Below are 19,212 nucleotides of genomic sequence, written 5' to 3' on the forward strand. Positions count from 1 at the left end.
ATTTTTCTGTTTCATCTAGGTTATCTAATTTGCTCACATATACTTGTTTGTAGTATTCCTTTATAATCTTTTTTATTTCTATAAAGTCAATAATAATCCCCCCCCACGCCCACCCCCAACTTTTCATTCCTGGTTTTAATATTTCAGTATTCTATTTTTGTTTCTTGGTCAGTCTAGCTAGATTTATCAGTTTTACTGATCTTTTCAAAAAACCAACTTTTCATGTCATTGATTTTTCTTGATGGTTTTTCTTATTCCATAATTCATTTATTTCCATTCTAAACTTCATTATATCCTTCCTTCTGATTGCTTTAGGTTTAGTTTGCTTTTATTTTTCCTAATTTCTTAACATAGGACATTAAGTTATTGATTTGAGATCTTTATTCCTTTTAATATAGACATTTGCAGCTATGCATTTCCCTCTAAGCACTGCTTTAGCAGCATCCTGTAAGCTTTGGTATATTTTTGGAGAAAAGAGTTAACATAGCAGACCTGAATGGCTATCACTGGGAAGGATTGATTGCAGGGCTGGTCCTTGGCTGGCTTTTGGGAGCTTATCAGCATTCCCAGACCTTATAAGAGTTATATCTAAACTGTACAAACGATATGGTTTATACCAAACACATGCTTTCTATTTAGGAAGATGGAATTTGGGTATTTGCCAGGTGGAGTATGCCTACATGGCTAGCCCCCAGCAAAAACTCTGGGCTTTCAGTCTCTAATGAGATGTTGGCAACATTTCACAACATTTCATGTGTTGTTACATTAATAATTTGTTGCTGGGGAATTAAATACATCTAGGGACTCCACTAGGAGAGGACCCTTGAAGCTTGCAACTGTTCTGCCTGGTCTTTACCCTGCGTTTTTTCCCTTTGCTGTTTTTACTTTGTATCCTTTTGCTATAATAAATAATAGCTATGAGTATGACTGAGTCCTGTAAGTCTAACTAGTGATTTACTGAACTTCTGACACATGTGGTTTTGTTTTCATTCATCTCAAAGTATTTTTAAATTTCTCTTGTGATATTTTTTCTTTGACTCCCCTTTTTTTAGGATTGTGTTCTTTAATCCACATACTGATGAATTTCCAAATTTCCTTTTTTTACTGATTTCACATTTCATTCCATTATAGTTGGCAAACATACTTTGTATAAACTTCAGTCTTTTTCATTTTATTGAGACATGTTTTATGGCATAACATATGGTCTATCCTGGAGAAGGTTCCATGTGCACTTGGGAAGAATGCATATTCTGCTATTGTTGGAATGTTCAATAGATGTCTGTTAGGTCTTCTTGGTTTTGTTGTTTCATTCTTTTATTCCTTGTTGATCTTTTGTCTAGTTGTTCTATCCATTTTTTAAAGTGAGATACTGAAGTAGGCATATTATTGTTGACTTGTTTATTATTCAACCATAATAGTTTATTATTATTATTCCTGTAATTCTATTAGTATTTACTTCATGTATTTTGGGGCTTTGCTGTTAGATGCATATATGATTATAATTATTATGTCTTCTTGATGGGTTAACCTTTTTATCATTATAAAATATGCTTTTTCTCTAGTAACCATTTTATCCATTTTAACCATTTTATCCTTAAGTCTATTTTGTCTAATATTAGTATAGACACTTCAGCTCTCTTTTGGTCACTTTTTGCATAGTATATTTTCCCCTATTTTTACTTTCAGCCTATTTGAGTCTTGGAATCTAAAGTGATCTCTTGTAGACAGCATAATGTCAAGTCATGTTTTTAAATGTAAAGGCTCATTCTGCCTTTTGATTATAGTGTTTAACCATTTACATTTAATATAATTATTGATGAGGTAGGGTTTATATCTGGCATTTTGCTATTTGTTTTCTACATGCCATGCCTTTTTGTTTCTTTCTCCATTACTACCTTCTTTGTGCTTAATGGATATTTTCCTGTGTACTCAACTACCATTTTAATTCCTTTGTCATTTCTTTTGCTATATGTTTTTGACTTGTTAATAGCTTTTTTAGAAATTACAATTACCATCTTGACTTATACAATCTATTATGAAGTAATACCAACTTAATTTCAACAGTATACAAATTCTTTGCTCCTGTGTAGCATTTTATCTTCCCCCATCCTCTGTGCTTTTATTGTCATACAAATTAAATCTTTATGCACTTTAAGTTCATCAGAACAGTTTATAATTATTGCTTTATGAAGTTGTCTTTTAATTGGAGAAAAAGAAGTTACAAATGAAATGAAAGTTACAAATGAAAAATATACTTACACTGTCTCTTATATACATAGTTACCTTTACCAACACTCTTTTTTTAAAAACTGTGGATTTGAGTAACTTTCTAGTATCTTTTCATTTCAATCTGAAGCACTCCCTTTAGTATTTCCTGTTGGGCAGGTCCACTAGGGACAAATTCTCAATTTTTGTTTATCTTGGAATGTCTCAATTTTTCTTTCATTTTTGGAGGATGATTTTGTTAGTCATAGGGTTCTTGATTGACAGCCTTTTTCCTTCAGCACTTTCAGTATGTCATCCCACTGCCTTTTGGCCTGCATGGTTTCTGATGAAAAGCTATCTTAATTTTATTGTGAATCCCTTGTGCATGATGGGTCACTTCTCTTGATGCTTTCAAGATTCTCTTTTTGACTTTGTCTTTTGACAATTTGAGCATAATATGTCTCAGTGCAGATCTCTTTGAGTTGACTCTGTTTTGTTGGGCTCTTGGTTGTGTAGACTCATGTCTTTGTCACATTTGGGAACTTTTTGGCCATTATCTTCCCAAATACTTTTTCTACCCCTTTCTCTCTGGAACTCCCATTATGCATATGTTGGTATACTTAATGGCATCCCATAGGTCTCTTGACCTTTGAACAAGACCTTTGATTATTTTTCTTTAATCTTATTTCTCTCTACTCTTCAGATTTAGTCATTTCTATTGATAAGCCTTTAAGTTTACTCCTTCTTTCCTCTGCCATCTCAAATCTGCTTTTGAGACCATCTAGTGGGTTTTTCATTACAGTTATTGTCACTTCAATTTTAGAATTATTCTTTGGTCCTCTTTAAAATGTTTTGTCTTTATTGATATTCCATGTTGGTGAGGCATCATTCTCATACTTTTCTTTAGTTCTTTGAATATATTTAAAATAGCTGATTTAAAATATTTTCTAATACATTTAACATCTGAGCTTTCTCAGGAACAGTTTCCATTGAATGTTTCATTTCCTTGTATGAGTCATACTTTCTTATTTCTTTAGATTTCTTACAATGTTTTATTGAGTAATGAACATTTTAAATAATATAACATGGCAACTCTAGAAATCAGATCATCCTCTGTCCCATCCTAGGTTCACAGTTGTTTGTTATTGTTGCTATTTGTGTATGGACTTTCCTGAACTAATTCTGTGTGTTTTGTTGTGTGTGGTTCCTGAAGTCTCTGCTTGGTTATTTTAGTGTTCAGCTCTTGACTGGACTCAGATTTCCTTAAATGCCTTGAACCAGTAAATCTCCAGCTCTTGCTGAAGGGCTGTCTATGTTGGGGCATGCCTTCAATACATTGACAGGCAATTGGCAACTCTGCCTTAGCCTTCACTTCCTCCTTGTGCAGAGCCTTAAGGTCAGCCAGAGGTGAGAGCTAGGGCCTTCTCAAGTCTTCCCTGAGCTTGCATACAGCCCTCACATGCACATGGCCTTCTAGATTCCTAGGAATATGTCAGAGCTTTTCATAGCCCTCTATGGACATCTCATTCCCCAGTTTCTGTTTTTATGTTTTTTGGTCAGCTTCTTATTTGCCCCAACTCAGGCAGCTTTGATGCTAAACAATCATCACTGATTTTTTTCCTTAAAACACCCTGCAGGAAAAAGCTCTCTACAATGAATGAGGTCCTAAGTTAGGTCAAATAAAGACAAGCCCTGTGAATGGGGGTTTTCTCCATTATTAAAACACCAGAGAACTGCTGGACATAGCAGATAATGACAAGTTTCTAGGAATAGGGCTTTGGGGATGCCACAAAGACATTCATTCTCCTATGGTGGCTACTGGTTTTTATGGCTGCCATGAGTGTGAGACTATTAGTTTTCAAGGTGTGTGTGGCTCTGGGAAGAGGGAGTGGAATAGGGCAAGTTAAAATTCCACAAAGCGGCTGGGTGTGGTGGCTTATGCCTGTAATCCCAGTACTTTGGGAGGCCGAGGCAGGTGGATCACCTGAGGTCAGGAGTTCGAGACCAGCCTGGCCAACATGGTGAAACCCCATTTCTACTAAAAATACCAAAAATTAGCTGGGTGTAGTGATGGGCGCCTGTAATCATAGCTACTCAGGAGGCTGAGACAAGAGAATTGCTTGAACCCAGGAGGCAGAGGTTGCAGTGAGCTGAGATCATGCCATTGCACTCCAGCCTGGGCAACAAAAACAAAACTCCACCTCAAAAAACAACAACAACAACAAAACAAATAAAATGCCACAAAGCTTGTTCTTATTGAGATTCAGCCACTTTTCTTGAATAAATGCTTCTCAGATTGTTGCAAGCTTTTGGCTAATTTCTGGGGTTCTGAAAAAGTTTTGGCAATTTTTTTTTTTTTTACAATCTTTGGTGATGTTCTCATTGCTTATATGGAGGAGCAGATTTTCTGGAGGTTCTCACTGCACTATTCCCACTGACAGCCCTTCCCCATCCCCAGCTGATTCTAATGCAACCAGGTATACTATGGGCTGTTATTGGCAAGGTGTACAAGGTAGCTTTCTGACTTCTGGTACATCAAAACTGATATTTATTGAATTATTATTACAGCCCAAACTATTGACTATACCTCACTTCCCAAATGTCAGGTTTAGTTGTAGTCAAGGTAGGAGAGGATTTACTGCTGTATTGTCTTTTAAATGTGTGCTCTGAGTCTAAGCCCAGGAAACAGAAATAGGCTGCTCCAGCTGAGGCTCCCCTTGCCTGGTCATGAGGTTGGATGATCTGTGAGGGATCTGTTCATTCAGCCCTTAGTTGCTAAACTAACAGCCATAAACCAAAGCAAAGCAATGCATAAATGCAGCATTCAAGTAGTAAAAATAAAAAGTATTGAAATCCCAGCATATATAGGTGTCTTATGTTTTAGGACAACTTTTCTTCCACACTGTTAAATTCATGTTGCACTGTTGGACATTTAGATTATGATGACAAAATCATTTATTAATCTGAGCCTTCAGACCTTGAACAGTATTTCATGTACAGTAAGAGTTTGCTAGTAATCAAATCAAAGAGTCCTTAAAAAAAAAATAAAAAGATGAAATTTAATTTCCAATATATGTTAGGGAACCAGATATATTCTAGTTGGTACTAGAATGTATAATTAGCCCTTGGTGAAATTTCAGAAGACTTTCTAGGTTAAGATATTATTGAAAACAGTCCCTCTACACCAAGGCTACTTTGAGGGTAGAAGATACGCGTGAGTCATCTCACCTCTGGCAGCACTGTTACCTCTCGTAGCTTCTCACACACAGTGGCCATTGTTGTTACCACGGCTAATTATTAGCCTGCTCCAACAGAATTTGTGTTGATGTTACAAAAACAGTTTATGCTACACAAGCTCTTTATTCATGTAATAATTACAGCATGTTTGTCTTAAGTATTTCGCAAGTGTTCTCTTTGGATAATACTAGCAAGATTAAGTAATAGTTTCTCGCTAACACTATTGCTCAAGAACATCAAACATGATGGATTGGAATTTGATATATGTATGTCTTTGGCTTCTAGCGTCTTTGACTTTTTGCGTTGCTTACATATAAAATACTCTTCTTGTGGGGGTACGTCTATTGTTTCTAATGCAAATGCCAGGAACCACTTGAGCAAAATATTTGATATCACTTTTAATGGAGAGTTTTTATAATGATCAAGAGTAATACAACCAAGCCAGCAACAACACTGTGCCAGAAGCCAGGGACTTCAAAGAGTCTTCCTTTTAGAACTCCAAAAAAAAAAAAGAAGGAAAGAAATTTATGTTTCTCCATATCATCCAACTTAATCATTGGCAGTAAGTGACTTGGCAAGAAGCATGCATCACATGGTTCGAGTTCTGCATTGGAAAAGGTCAGCAGGAGGCACAGACACTGGCCTGCATTATGCAGCCGTGTACTCTGATCCCACGACACGTGCTTTGGAGCACGTTATGCAATGTTACACTGCTGATTAATGGCCGCTTGCACAAGAAGTTTTTCATTACCCCTACTGCAAGCATCCTGGGAATGATTAACTTTGTGACATAACTTTCATCATACAAATATGGAAGATTTAAACAGAATTTCAAAATAATGTGCTTCAGAAATAACAATGAGTTTTGGCTTCTTAATGCATACATGAATAACAACTATTTTAAAGCCACTGGGTGAAATCAAGACACCTATTTGGGAGTTGCCTTTTTTTTAGGAGTAGGGTTTCATGTGAGATTGGTTCATGCATGAACACTCTTCTACCCTATTTTAATTTTACCTTTATTCTAGTTTGATGTTGAAGATGTCAGACGTATTTTACAGTGCTTAGCTCTTATGAGCTAAATATTGAATATACTAGTTGCTTTTTAAAACATATTTGGAGCCACAAAGATATGACTCTTATATTGTCACACACAGTGGAAAGTTATGGTGATGCTTGTTTTTGAGTCCATGTAACTAAAAAGGTAAACAACTAAAATTCTGCATTTTGTTGAACTTTGAATCTTAGCAGTTGAGTGCAGTCTGAAATACTGGGTACATGAAGACTATATTGTGATGGCAGAAAGTCAACCAAAGTAGCTTAGACGAAAGGAAACTTCATTGGCTGTCAGCCCCAAACTGTGGAAAGACAGGGGAGCCGGGGTCACAGGGCTGCCAGGACACTCCACTCCCCACCATGTGTTTGTAGTCTCTGGTATGTGGCTCTATCCTTTGGGCCTGTCCCTGTGGACCAGCTCCACCTGATGACAGCTCCCAACTGCATGGCCCCCGGCAGGAAAGAGGAGTCACGCTCTTCGCTCACTTTGAACTCAGAAACTCCCAGGAAAGGCCTCTGATAGGCCTAGCTCAGATCATACGGCCTCCCTGTGGCCAGGGTGGTGGGGTACTATGATTGGAGGAGGGAGATCTCTTCAGGAGAAGAGAGGGCTGCTGTCATGGACCCAAAAACAAAGCAGCCACCCAGGCCAGCCTTGACTCAGTCAGCCATCCTTTCCCCGAGATAACCCCTACATGCCTTAAGGCCTCTCCTAGATACAGCCACAAACCTGGGCATCCTGCTCAGTAAGTATCACCCCAGGATTCTGCCCAGCTCTGAGTCCAGATCTCTAGGTTACATCCATTCCTCTAGAGGCCAGGCGTGGCTCTGCAGAACAAAGTGGCCTATGGCCTCAGTGCCCAGCGAGGGAGGGAACTGCCTACAGATGGGGGCGAAGCATGCAAGGGCTCCAGCCCACACCGCATTTCACATCACGGGAAGGGACTAGACAGGGACTGTCGTTTTCCTGAGAGTTGATTGATCCCTTGGCCAATCTTGTGACCAATGTTCTTGCTGCTAGGACTCTTTCCTAGAGGAATATTGGAGAAAATTTTTTCCCTGGGGTCTTATCACCTCATAGGTACATGTACTACTTCACTTTTGTTCGTGCAGTCTTAGAGAGTCCTGGAGGTTGTCAGAGGCTGAGAATAGACCCCTTAAACCTTATTTAGCCTTCCATAGATTTCCTGTGGGGAGGGAGTCCGTAGTCCACCCTCTCTCCAGACGTCAGCCGTATGGCATCTAAGAGCCACAAGAAGTAGGGCTTGCAAGAAGGGGCTTCTGTTCTACCCTAGCACGTGCGCCCCCCCCACCGCCCCCAGCAAGGGCCTGGACCAGCCATATCGGGAGGAGCTCAAGGCACTGTCAGGGAAGTGGGTTAACCATGGAGACAGGGCATTGAGAAGGTGCCAACACCTGTATCAAAACTCTTCTGGAGGCAAGTAACAGACCCGGCTTGAACTGAACGAATCAGGAAAAGGGACTCCCTGTGCCCAGCCAGGGAGCCACTGGACTGCTGTCTCAGGACTCTGGGAACTCAGTCTTTCTTCTCCTGTCTCCCCATCTCCTCTGTTATCCAGCTTCCCCTGTGGTAGGAGGATATGGCCCCTGGCAGCTCCCAGGCTCCCGGCCACAAAGCAGGGTGCTCTTAATTGCCACTCTGCTCAGAGATGTTTGGGGAGGATGAGGGCCCTAGGCCAGGGGGGAGGTGCGGTAATTGGTAGTTGGTAGTCATGATTGGGGTGGGGTAGAAGCCCACCACACCTGGCTTTCAATTCCAGCAGACGGCCACATGGGTATTACTGGGCTTGTTCTTGTCCCTGTGTCTCTAGGTTATTAGTGCATTTCTTTGTTCACCTTTGGACATGCAGGGTGGCCAGACACCTGATGTGTGGCTTGTGGACCCCAGCAAATCACAATGCAAGATTCTCCAAATCCTTATTGCCACCAGCTGAGTAAATACGCTTGGCACAAAATGGGCTACTATCTTCCTGGTGCTGTAAGAGTTGTGTTTAATAAAATACCAAGTCATCATTTGATTCATGTTGGTTATTTGTCATTTTGTTTTCTCAGAGGAAGACAATTGTCCAGTTACTCTTATGTTGGGCTCCTCAAACTATTTTGAAGTTCATATTCAGAAAAATGGGAGCCTGGCTGGGCGCAGTGGCTCACACCTATAATCCCAGCACTTCGGGAGGCCGAGGCAAGCGGATCACGCAGTCAGGAGATAGAGACCATCCTGGCCAACATAGTGAAACCCCGTCTCTACTAAAATACAAAAAATTAGCTGGGCGTGGTGGTGCGCACCTGTAGTCCCAGCTACTCGGGAGGCTAAGGCAGGGGAATCGCTTGAACCCGGGAGGCGGAGGTTGCAGTGAGCTAAGATCGTGCTACTGCACTGCAGCTGGGCGACAGAGCAAGACTCCGTCAAGAAAGAAAGAGAGAGAAAGGAAGGAGGGAGGGAGGGAAGGAGAGGAGAGAAAGAAAAGAAAGAAGAAAGAAAGAAAAGAAAGAAAAAGAAAGATGGAAATGGGAGCCCCTACTTTTGGTTGCTTGAGCAGTTCTAAGATTTTCTGCTGCAAGTTATCAGGCAACAAAAGTGAACTTGTCCTAAACAACAGAGCCTGTTTCTCAATACAACTTCTACAGAAGAGGATACTTGTTTTTCTTTCTTCTGAACAGTTGACATGACCCCGAAGTTACGTAAGATGAGTTAACCTGCAGCGCTGCCACATGTTCCTGTGAGAAGTTAAACAAGGAGAGGAAAACAGGAGGGAGGAAGCGGTAATTTACCAACTTCCTCCCGTCCAAAGTCCTTGATTCCAAATCTTTCCTTCGAAGAACAGACTTTGTGATAACCTTTACTCTTGATTGCTTCGTGACAGCAGTGGCGGGGTGGGGGGTCGTAAATGGCGCAGCGGCGGGTGCGGTGAAATTCGGGGTGCCGCCCTAAGCCTCACGACTTTCCGCTGCATCGAGAGGGTTGTGCATGTGCTCAGCTGAGCCTCGGTGCTCGGAGCAAGCGTGTGCAGCCCCAAGGCCCCCGACCGCGACTCGCTGCTAACATTCCGGCTTCACCGAAAGCCAGTGAGTGGTTAAACACTGACTTCTGACCCCTGCTTCACCGGCGATCTGTCTTGCCTCTCGCATTCCTGCGGGTCCCGGGCCGGGGGACGCTGCCTACGTGCGGCGGCTGCCCCTGCGCGGCCGAAACGCCGGCTGCTTCCTGGAACGCGGTGCAGATAAGAAGCCGCTGCCGGGCTCGGGTTTCAGAAGCGCGCCACCGCGGGTTACAAAACCCTGTGTCATAATTTCACTTAGGATTTTTTTTTTCTTTCCTAGTGCTGGCTTCCCGCAGAAGGACATTTTGTGTGTTTGGTCCACGCGTGCGTGTGTATTTCCTTTTGGTAATTATTTTGGAAAACGTTCAGAGGCTAAAAATAGAGAAGCCAGAGGCCTCCTTGCTGCGCGCCTCGCGGCCCCAGGCTCTCCAGCGCACAGGATCCTGCTGAGACACAGCGACGACCACCGTGTGTCTCCCAGTGCCTGAGCCCCCTGCCGGGCCTGGCTGCTGAGGACGCGCTCCCCGCCACCCGCTCATTTTCTCGGTTCTAAAACCTTCAATGCCCGTCGCTAGCAACTTAATCTGCGCTCTAACTCGCAGAATTCTTTTGACCTGTTGGAGAAAAATGGCATTTTAAGATCTGGGTTATTCAAGAGGGTGGAGTCGGCTAAGTTTAGTGGACGCTAAAAATAGCCCAGCGGTGCGGGCGGGTCAGGCCTGGGGGCGCCAGGACCTCCGCCCTCACCCTGCCCCCTACGGGCCTACGAGACGCAGCCCTCCCAGGGCCTGTGCGTAATTCTAGCCAAGGCCCAGTGTCATTTCCAAGAGGTGCCTCTCTGCCGGGTTACTCATATGTCAGATCCCCACTCTCACGTTGTGTTTAACGCAGCAACTGCATTTCCAAAGAAAAGCGTGAGTCACTACCAAGTGGCTGCAGAGGGAGGGGAGGGCGACCATACACCGGAAGAAAGAGGTGGGGGAAGGGGCCTTTTTATAGCATTCTGAGCTGGCTTTCTTTTCCATAGGTTAATTTTTATCTTGACTACCAAACTTAGGCTGGATCGCCTTTTTATAAGAAATCTATTTAAATACAAGGGATTATTTGAACTTCTTTTTAAAAAGCCAAGGGCATTTTTTGTGTAGTTCTCAGCTTATAAATAAAATATATTAATAGTTGTTTAATGGGCATTTAAAATGCCAACTGCCTGTGACTGTTTTTAGTGCATTCTTCAAACACCACTTGGAGACCTGAAACTGCCCCCTCGGTTCAGTCCACAAGGGGACTGCCACCTTGCCATGGGCCAGGTATACCCAGCCCAGTGAGGCCAAGCTCATTGCTCTGAACAGATGGTGATTTTCAAGCTGAATGCTATTCTGGTGTACTTATTTAGGAAAAAGATCTAAAAATAGACTTGAATGAGCATAACCTGCAAAAATAAGTTGTCAGCTTCTTTTTACTCCTGGAGGGTTGAAAACAAAGCTGTCAGCAATTTCTGCGAGCTGAGGAATCTGTATACGTTCTTATTTTAGAGAGAGCTTTTTCAGTGGGACTGTAATTGAGTCCCCTTAAATCTTTGTGTCAACAAATTACCATCTGTTGTTCTAGAGACTCTCAAATTGGTGAGATTCGCTGCTGCTTCCTGCCGGGGTGGAGGGGGATGCTATCGTTTGCCCTTGTGGACATGAGCTTTGGAGAGGGAATGGGTGCCGCTGGCATCCGACGTCATTGCAGGAGTGAGTCCAGGCTCTGCCAGCCCCCGTTACCCAGACCCTGGGGTCTTGTAGAGGGAGTGATTGAGAGATGCCTGGGAGTATGGGCTTGGAGACAGCGGTGGCACTGAGGTGGAGGGGAAACCCCAGCCAGTTTTGGCAGGGCCTCAGGGGAGTCTCAACACCTGTTGGTGGCTGGGGTCATAGTAGCCCAGAGAGCTGGGTTTTGAGTAAATCCATGAAGCGCTCAGCTCTTCTTTATAAGGTACTTGGTGTAGCCTTTGTGGCAGGAAACCACAGGTAATGGGGACAACAGAGGGCCTTTGTCCCCAGTCTGGCACATCTACACCATTTTTCTGTAAAGTGACGGCACGTGCTGACCTAGAGAGAAGTCAGAAATGGAACTGAGCCCTTGTTTCATCTTGGAGAGGAGTTCCCCTGAATGTGGGAAACCGAATGAGGATGGAAATGGCCCCTCTCTGGATGGAGGATGGTGTGCAGAGTGGTCCCCAGACTCTGTACCCTTTGGAGGTCAAAAGTCTAGGCCCCAGCAAGCCCTGGCTGGCCCTGCGGCTGACCATCCCATCCAGAGAGCTCGCCTGGCTCCCAGCTAGGTTCTGTGCCTTCAAGCAGGGGAAACGGGCTCTGGCTAACAGAAAGTGAAATGAGTGGCATTAAACTCAGCAAAATCAAGTCCTGCAGATCTGCCCCCAGAAATCCTTTCTCACCCTGGTGTGTTTAATTTCGCAGGTGTGCCTCAACTCCAAACAGCTCTTTTAAAACAATTTGCCCCAACAAACCAGACTGCCCACCAATGGGATTTGGGATTCTGGGGATTAGAAACTTTCTCCTTTCAGCATTTACTGTATTTTAACCTCCATGGGAATGCTGTCTAAAAAGAATGGAAACAAATCCTGGTTCCTACTTCCTATGCTCCCAGGAAGCACAGATGTGCACGCATGCACGCACACAGACACACACACACACATACACACACACACATACACACACACACACACACACACACAGTGTGGAGAAGAGTGATTTCTCCTGGGTTGGGGATGGTGACATATCTGAGGACAGGAAGGAGGAAGAGAGCTGCCCGGGGGCTGGGAGGGGCTCCAGAGCCAGGCAGTGTCTCAGAGGGTTACCTCCACCTTGGGCTCTAGGAACCACCAACTCTCTCCAGTCATCAAAAAGGACAAGGCCGAGGTGCCTGAGAGGTTTGGGCAGATGTCACTGGGGCACTGAGGGGCCTAGACAAAGTGTTGGCAGCTCCTGCCTTTTCAGTCCCATGGGAAACTGCCCGGCCATCAAATGGTCTTGTGTTAGCTGGTAAATTAACTTAATGTGACCTGTTTGTAAAAGGGGCTGGGGGGAATTATGTTCATTACTTTTCTCAAGGGATGAGTTGGGACTGAAGCCCCCACCCCTGCCCCGCAACCTGTGCCCATGCATATTCTTTTAAAAGGCAGACATCACTAGATATTGCCAAGAAAAGCCCCAGGTTCCCGAGGAAGCTGCAGTGTGGTCTGGACACCCTTGCTTCCAGCGGGTGACACTGAGGAAGACAGTGGGGAAATGCCATGTGTCTTTCTGACCCAGCGAGATGAATCTCACAGCCCCTTCTTCAGGCCAAAAGCACATCAGTGAATCAAAGATTTTTAAATATTTCAAAATAATTTTAAAAGATGCCATCAGTAAGTCCAGTTCCTAAATGCATCATCTTTAGAGAAAATGAAATTTTTAAAGGAATAAAAAGCACATACACAGTGACTGGGCATGGTGGCTCATGCCTGCAGTCCTAGCTACTTGGGAGGTTGAGGCGGGAGGATCATTTGAACCCAGGAGGTTGAGACTTCAGTGAGATATGATGGCACCATTGCATTCCAGTCTGGGTGACAGAGCGAGACCTTGTCTCAAAAAAGAAAAAAACGGGGGGAAAAAGGGACATAATGCTTCAAAAATTAAATGGAACAGACCAATGAAGCTTTGATGGTCTTTGAACTCTTAAAATAATGACTGTCTTGGCATGGACGGGGCAGGCTGATCCTTGGGCTGCTTGCTGTGGTCCAGAGAACTCACCACCTGTGCCAGGACTGTGGACTGCTACCTGCCTCAGTGATGTGGTTCTGGAAAGTGCCTGGCAATGGAGAGAGGCGTGGGAAAGGAACCTGCCTCAGAAGATACAATCATGCTGAGATCTGTACAAAGAAATGAATGGGGATGATAATGATGGTGCGTCAGGGAGGATCCCAGGCCGCAGCCCCTGGTCCTATGCAGGAAGGGTTATGTGTCAATTCTGCTATATGTCAAATGCCATACATTACAAGAAAGTATCTATGTTTTGACAAAGCAATTTAAATTCTAGGAATTTGCTCTAACCCAGTATGTACACAGAGAATGTTAATCTGGGAGTTAGGGGAAGCCTTCGTCAATTGGAAAGATGGGATAAATGCATTAAAGTCCATGCACTCTATGCAGCAATTGAGAATCATGTTGTAGGGGTGTCCATATAATTATCATAGGAAAAAGTTTACTATGTGCTGTTATATTGAAAAAGCAGGTTACAGTTCAGTAAGCACAATATAATCATATTTTCATGTAATAAATATTGTACATGCACCTATTCTAATTTTTCTACAGTTGTATTCATTTTCTATTGCTGCTGTAACAAATTACTACAAACTTAGTGATTTCAAACAACACGGATGCATGTATCATTGACAGTTCTGTAGTTTAGAAGTAAATGGTTCTCACTGACGAATGTGACGGTGTTGGCAGGGCTGCGTTCCTTGCAGAGGCTGTGGGAGAATTCTCCCCTCATCTCTCTGGCTGTCTTCGGCCACGCTGTCTCGTGGTCCTCACCTCTAGCTCAAAGTAGCAGCAGGAGGTTGAGTTCTTCCCACACCACGCCAGACCCCCCTGCCTCCTCATCCACCGCTGAGGACCCTGTGGTTACACTGGACACACCTGGGTGATCCAGGATTCTCTCCCCACTTCAGGGTCAGCTGATTAGCAACCTGAATTCCATCAGCCACCTTGACTCCCCCGTGCCACGCAACCTAACATTCACAGGGCCCAGGGATTAGGGCATTGCTATAGTGCTGATGTGTGTCCCCTCCACATCCATGTTGAAATGTGATTCCCAAGGTTGGAGGTAGGGCCTCGTGGGAGGTGTTTGGGTCATGGGGGCAGACTCCTCACAAGGGACTTGGTGCCCTCCCCACAGTAATAAGTGAGTTCTCCCTCTGTTAGTTCAGGCAAGATGGAGTTGTTTGAAAGAGACTGGGACATCCCTGCTCTCTCTCTTGTTCTCTCTCTTGCCATGTGACACACCCGCCTCCCCTTTGCCTTCCGCCATGATTGTAAGCTTCCTGAGGCCTCACCAGAAGTTGAGCAGATGCTGGTGCCATGCTTCCTGTACAGTCTTCAGAACTATAAGCCAAATAACCCTGTTTTCTTTATAAATTACCCAGCCTCAGGTATTTCTTTGTAGCAAGCAAAACAGACTAATACAAGCATGGGTATCTTTGGGGGCCAGTGTTCTGCTTACCACAACAATATACATGCATTCATTTTAATTAGCCAAGAAGAGCTAGGAAAGCCAGAAAGCTCTTGTCATTTTGTATCAATTTTCATTTCAGCATTAACATTCTCCTTCATTTCTGTAACTCTAGTTCCCATAATTCTCAGCGTTAGTTCTAAATTTACATTAATCCAATCTCATTCACTTCATATCATAGCTTTTCCGTTTCTATGTTCTTGATTAATTAGGCAATTTTATTTTACTTTTGTTTTCCCAAAATGTTCTGTATTTCTTGAATCCTGGCAATTTTGAAAATATGTGTCTATTGTCTTTGACTAGAGTAATTAATGACTTACCTGGGTATCAGATTCTTGGGCACAATTTTTTCCTCTCTGATGATCCTGAGGATCTTTCCTCCTGGCATTAAATATTGCTGGTAGGAAGTCTAGGAATAATTGAGCCCTCTCCCCACAACAGTTCTGTGAGGAATTGTTCATTTGAAGCCACTAAGATTGTTGCAGTAGAAAACTAATACAGTCATGCTGCTGAGGACCCTTTCTGGGATTCCTTAAGCCCAACCATATTCCAGACTGGGTTGAGGTTGTCCAGTCAGGCTGTCGCAGTGTGAGACGCAGGCCTCTGCCCCAGACCTGCCCAGCCCTGGGTGGATGCCCAGCTTTGTCCACTGCTCCCACTTCCTTCCCAGCCTAGGGAGGGAAAGCACAAAACTATATGGATTTTAGCCCAGAAATGGCTCATCTGTGGGAGAAGGGACCCTTAACACAAGACGCTTAGCGTGGCTTCTTCCTGGGCTGCCCAGGGTTCTGGCATTGCTTTCTTTCCCCTGTGGTAAATTTCTTTGTGCTCAACATAATGAGCTTGGGGTGGCCAACTGCAGCCATGCTTGCCACCAAAGACAGTCAAGCGGGGGTCCTGACTGCTGTTCTGCCCCTGAGGAGAAGGGGCCTTCCACTGTCAGTGGGAGTTGGAGTCTCTCCCTGGGTGGCCTGTGTTCCTGGTGGGCAGGGTGTATCCACCTCCCTGAGGTGTGTGGCCTTCAGGGAGGAGCGCTGGGATCTTCTCACCAGCTGTCTCTAACTTTATGGTGTGAGGCTGATCCTCTTTCTCACTGTGAGTGCGGCTGGCATTTTATTTTTCTGTTGTTGCTTTTCTGTGGATATGTACTTTGTAAGGTTTGGGGCAGAAGGTTTTGTCAGCGCCCATCTTTCCTGGAGGATGAGCTGAGTTTGGAAGATCTGGAAAGCTCAGTGCCCTGCACCTCCCCCAGGGGCTTCATTCCTCCCTTCCTGCACCTTCTCAGGGACTCCATCTCTCCAGCCCCCCGAGAGGCTGTGTTCACTTTTTATCCCTCCCATTTCCCCTATTGAGAGAAGACATGCATTTCTAATCCATTGAAAGGAAGATTTTACAACTATTTTCTAACTCCTCTAACTTTTAGAAATGAACTTTACCTCAAATATCTACAACTGTATTCCCCAGTTGACAGCTACGAAGAGCACATAATCTCTTTACAGTCAAATAAGCACCATATAACATGGACTGTGCAGTCGGGCAGGTGGGAATTCAACCTGCCTCTCCCATTTGCCAGTTGATAACTTAGTCTCTTGCCTCTCTGGATTTTGATGTCTTTGTTAAAAATTTTAAAAGGTGGTAATAGAATGACTCATGGCTGCAGTGCATGGGAACTGCCTCACATCCTCCTGGCAGGGTGGGGAGCAGGAGAGGAAGCTGAGGTGCAGTCACAACAGTGGCCTTAGCTGACCCCACAGGGAACTCCAAGCTGGATGGCCCTGCAGAGGGTTCCTGAGCTTGGTCAAGGGGCTTTAGGTCCACATGAACTAGTCGCTGGAGGCAAAGGGCCCCAGGAAGGGCTGAGTCCTGGGACAGGTACCTCTCTCAGTGGAGGCCAACAACCTCCGCACCCTGGGGAAGAAATCCTTTGTCCCCAAGGGAGAACCTGGGTGGCTCCTAGAGCCCATGAGTAAGTAGGAAGCTGTTACTCCTTCTGGGAACTCCCCTGCTCCCCCAGGTCTTCTGCTGATCCCCTCAGTGACCCGGCTGGAGCCACAGGGCACGGGACCCCAGGCGATCAGCTTATGGTGGCAGGACAGAAAATGGGTCCGCGCTCAGGGCAGGCAGAAAACAGCACACCCAGCATTGAGGGCCACCTGGCTTCTCCCCCGGCCCTGTGCCTGGTCCTCAGGCTGCTCACCTGGAGCAGATACTGCTGCCTCCCTCGTGGACACATCACTGGAGGCAGCCAAAGGGCTTGTCATCTAAAGGGCTTCATGAAATGAAGCTCAGAGTCTGGCTCTACCGAGTGCCTCTGTGGGAGCCGGGACATTGACAATGTGCCCGGGTCATCTTTGCAGCCAAAGCCATGTCCTCCCATTTCTCACTTCATTAGCAGAACACTATTCCCAAATGTTTGATTTCCCTGGGAGCAGGGTTGCAAGACTGCTGCTAAATTCATTTCCAACTCTTAATAATAGAAAGCCATCTCTCTACAGGGAAGAAATGACTTTTCTTGGAGATACTCTGGGCTTTGCAAACATTAAATAACTATTAATAAATATGAAGTTGGCCTTCAGTGGCTCACGCCTGAAATCCCAGCACTTTGGGAGGCCAAGGCTGGTGGATTGCCTCAGCTCAGGAGTTCGCGACCAGCCTGGGGTACACGGTGAAACCCCGTCTCCACTAAAATACAAAAAATTAGCCGGGCATTGTGGCGTGCACCTGTAGTCCCAGCTACTTGGGAGGCTGAGGCAGAAGAATGGCGTGAACCCAGCAGGTGGAGGTTGCGGTGGGCTGAGATCAAGCCCCTGCACTCCAGCCTGGGTGACAGAGCAAGACTCTGTCTCAATAAATACATACATACATACATAAAATGAAGTTGCTGGACCAGATGAGGGCTTTAGGCAAAGAGGCAGGAAGGCTTTTTCTCTCTGGCTTGCTGGGCACGTGGCCATTTCTCTCAGTTGTGGAGAAGCCCAAACCTATGTTTGCTCTGTGAGGGGCCTGAGGGGCCTCGTCTCTGGGCCATCACTTTGTTCTTGGTAGAAGGCTTTTGCCGGCATCTGTGACCTGAACCTTCAGCACTTGCATGATGCATGTAATAAGCAAAGTGGCTTCTAGGGCATCTATGATGTCTGGCAGAAGAGCTAGGGAGCTGTGGGCTTTGGCAAGCGTGAGGACTCCTGAGACTGAGGAACCAGCCACTCGTCAGGCACAGGGGCTTGCATATAACCAAGGCTGCTGTGTGTAGCAGTGAAGAGAGCAGGTGATTTTTTTTTTTTTTTTTTTTTTGAGACAAAGTCTTGCACTGTCGCCCGGGCTAGAGTGCAGTGGCACGATCTCGGCTCACTGTAACCTCTGCCTCCCGGGTTCATGCGATTCTCCTGCCTCAGCCTCCAAAGTAGCTGGGATTACAGGTGCACACCACCACACCTGGCTAATTTTTTTGTATTTTTAGTAGAGATGGGGTTTCACTATGTTGGCCTGACTGGTCTTGAACTCCTGACCTTGTGATCTGCCCACCTCGGCCTCCCAAAGTGCTGTGATTACAGGTGTGAGCCACCGTGCTCGGCCAGTGATTGTGTTTTTAAAGTGGCTTTGTGAATCGTTTTTTGGGGTTTGCTTTTGCTGAGGAACTTTTGAAATGGTATCTCTAAAATTCTGGATTATCTAAATATCTCTGGATTTTTCTCTTTCTACCGAGTTTGAGTTGAACAGAATTGTTTTTGAGCTTCAATGTCCTATTAAGAGATAGGATTTGTTTTCTGTAATTTAGTCTTGAAGATAAGCAGCCGGCCCCTCTGGAAGTTGTCCCTCAACTGCCATCTTCGTGCCCTCATCCTGAGCTCTCTGGGGCATCGCCAGGAGCACCTCATTGGTGATGAGAGTGTGCTGTTATTATCAGAGTGGAAGCCACTGGAAACACTCCATTAGGGAAATGTGTGTCTGTTTCTCTGGGTGCCTGGGGTCAGCAGAGCCCCTATAGGCACAGAGGAAACAGAGGAACCTTATGACATTTCAGTTACTGCTGAACATCCCCAAATATGATGTGTCAAGCAATACAACCTTTTCTTTTCTTTTTTTTTTGAGATGGAATCTCACCCAGGCTGGGGTGCAGTGGTGCAATCTCGGCTTGCTGCATCCCCCCCTCCTGGGTTCAAGCAGTTCTCCTGCCTCAGCCTCCCGAGTAGCTGGGACTACAGGCACACACCACGATGCCCAGCTAATCTTTATATTTTTGGTAGAGATGGGGTTTTGCCATGTTGGCCAGGCTGGTCTCGAACTCCTGACCTCAGGTGATTCACCCATCTTGGCCTCCCAAAGTGCTGGGATTACAGGCATGAGCCACTGCACCCGGCCCACAGCTTTTTCTTTC

The sequence above is a fragment of the Nomascus leucogenys genome, chromosome 1a (assembly GCF_006542625.1).
Source record: "Nomascus leucogenys isolate Asia chromosome 1a, Asia_NLE_v1, whole genome shotgun sequence".
Classification (NCBI taxonomy): Eukaryota; Metazoa; Chordata; class Mammalia; order Primates; family Hylobatidae; genus Nomascus; species Nomascus leucogenys.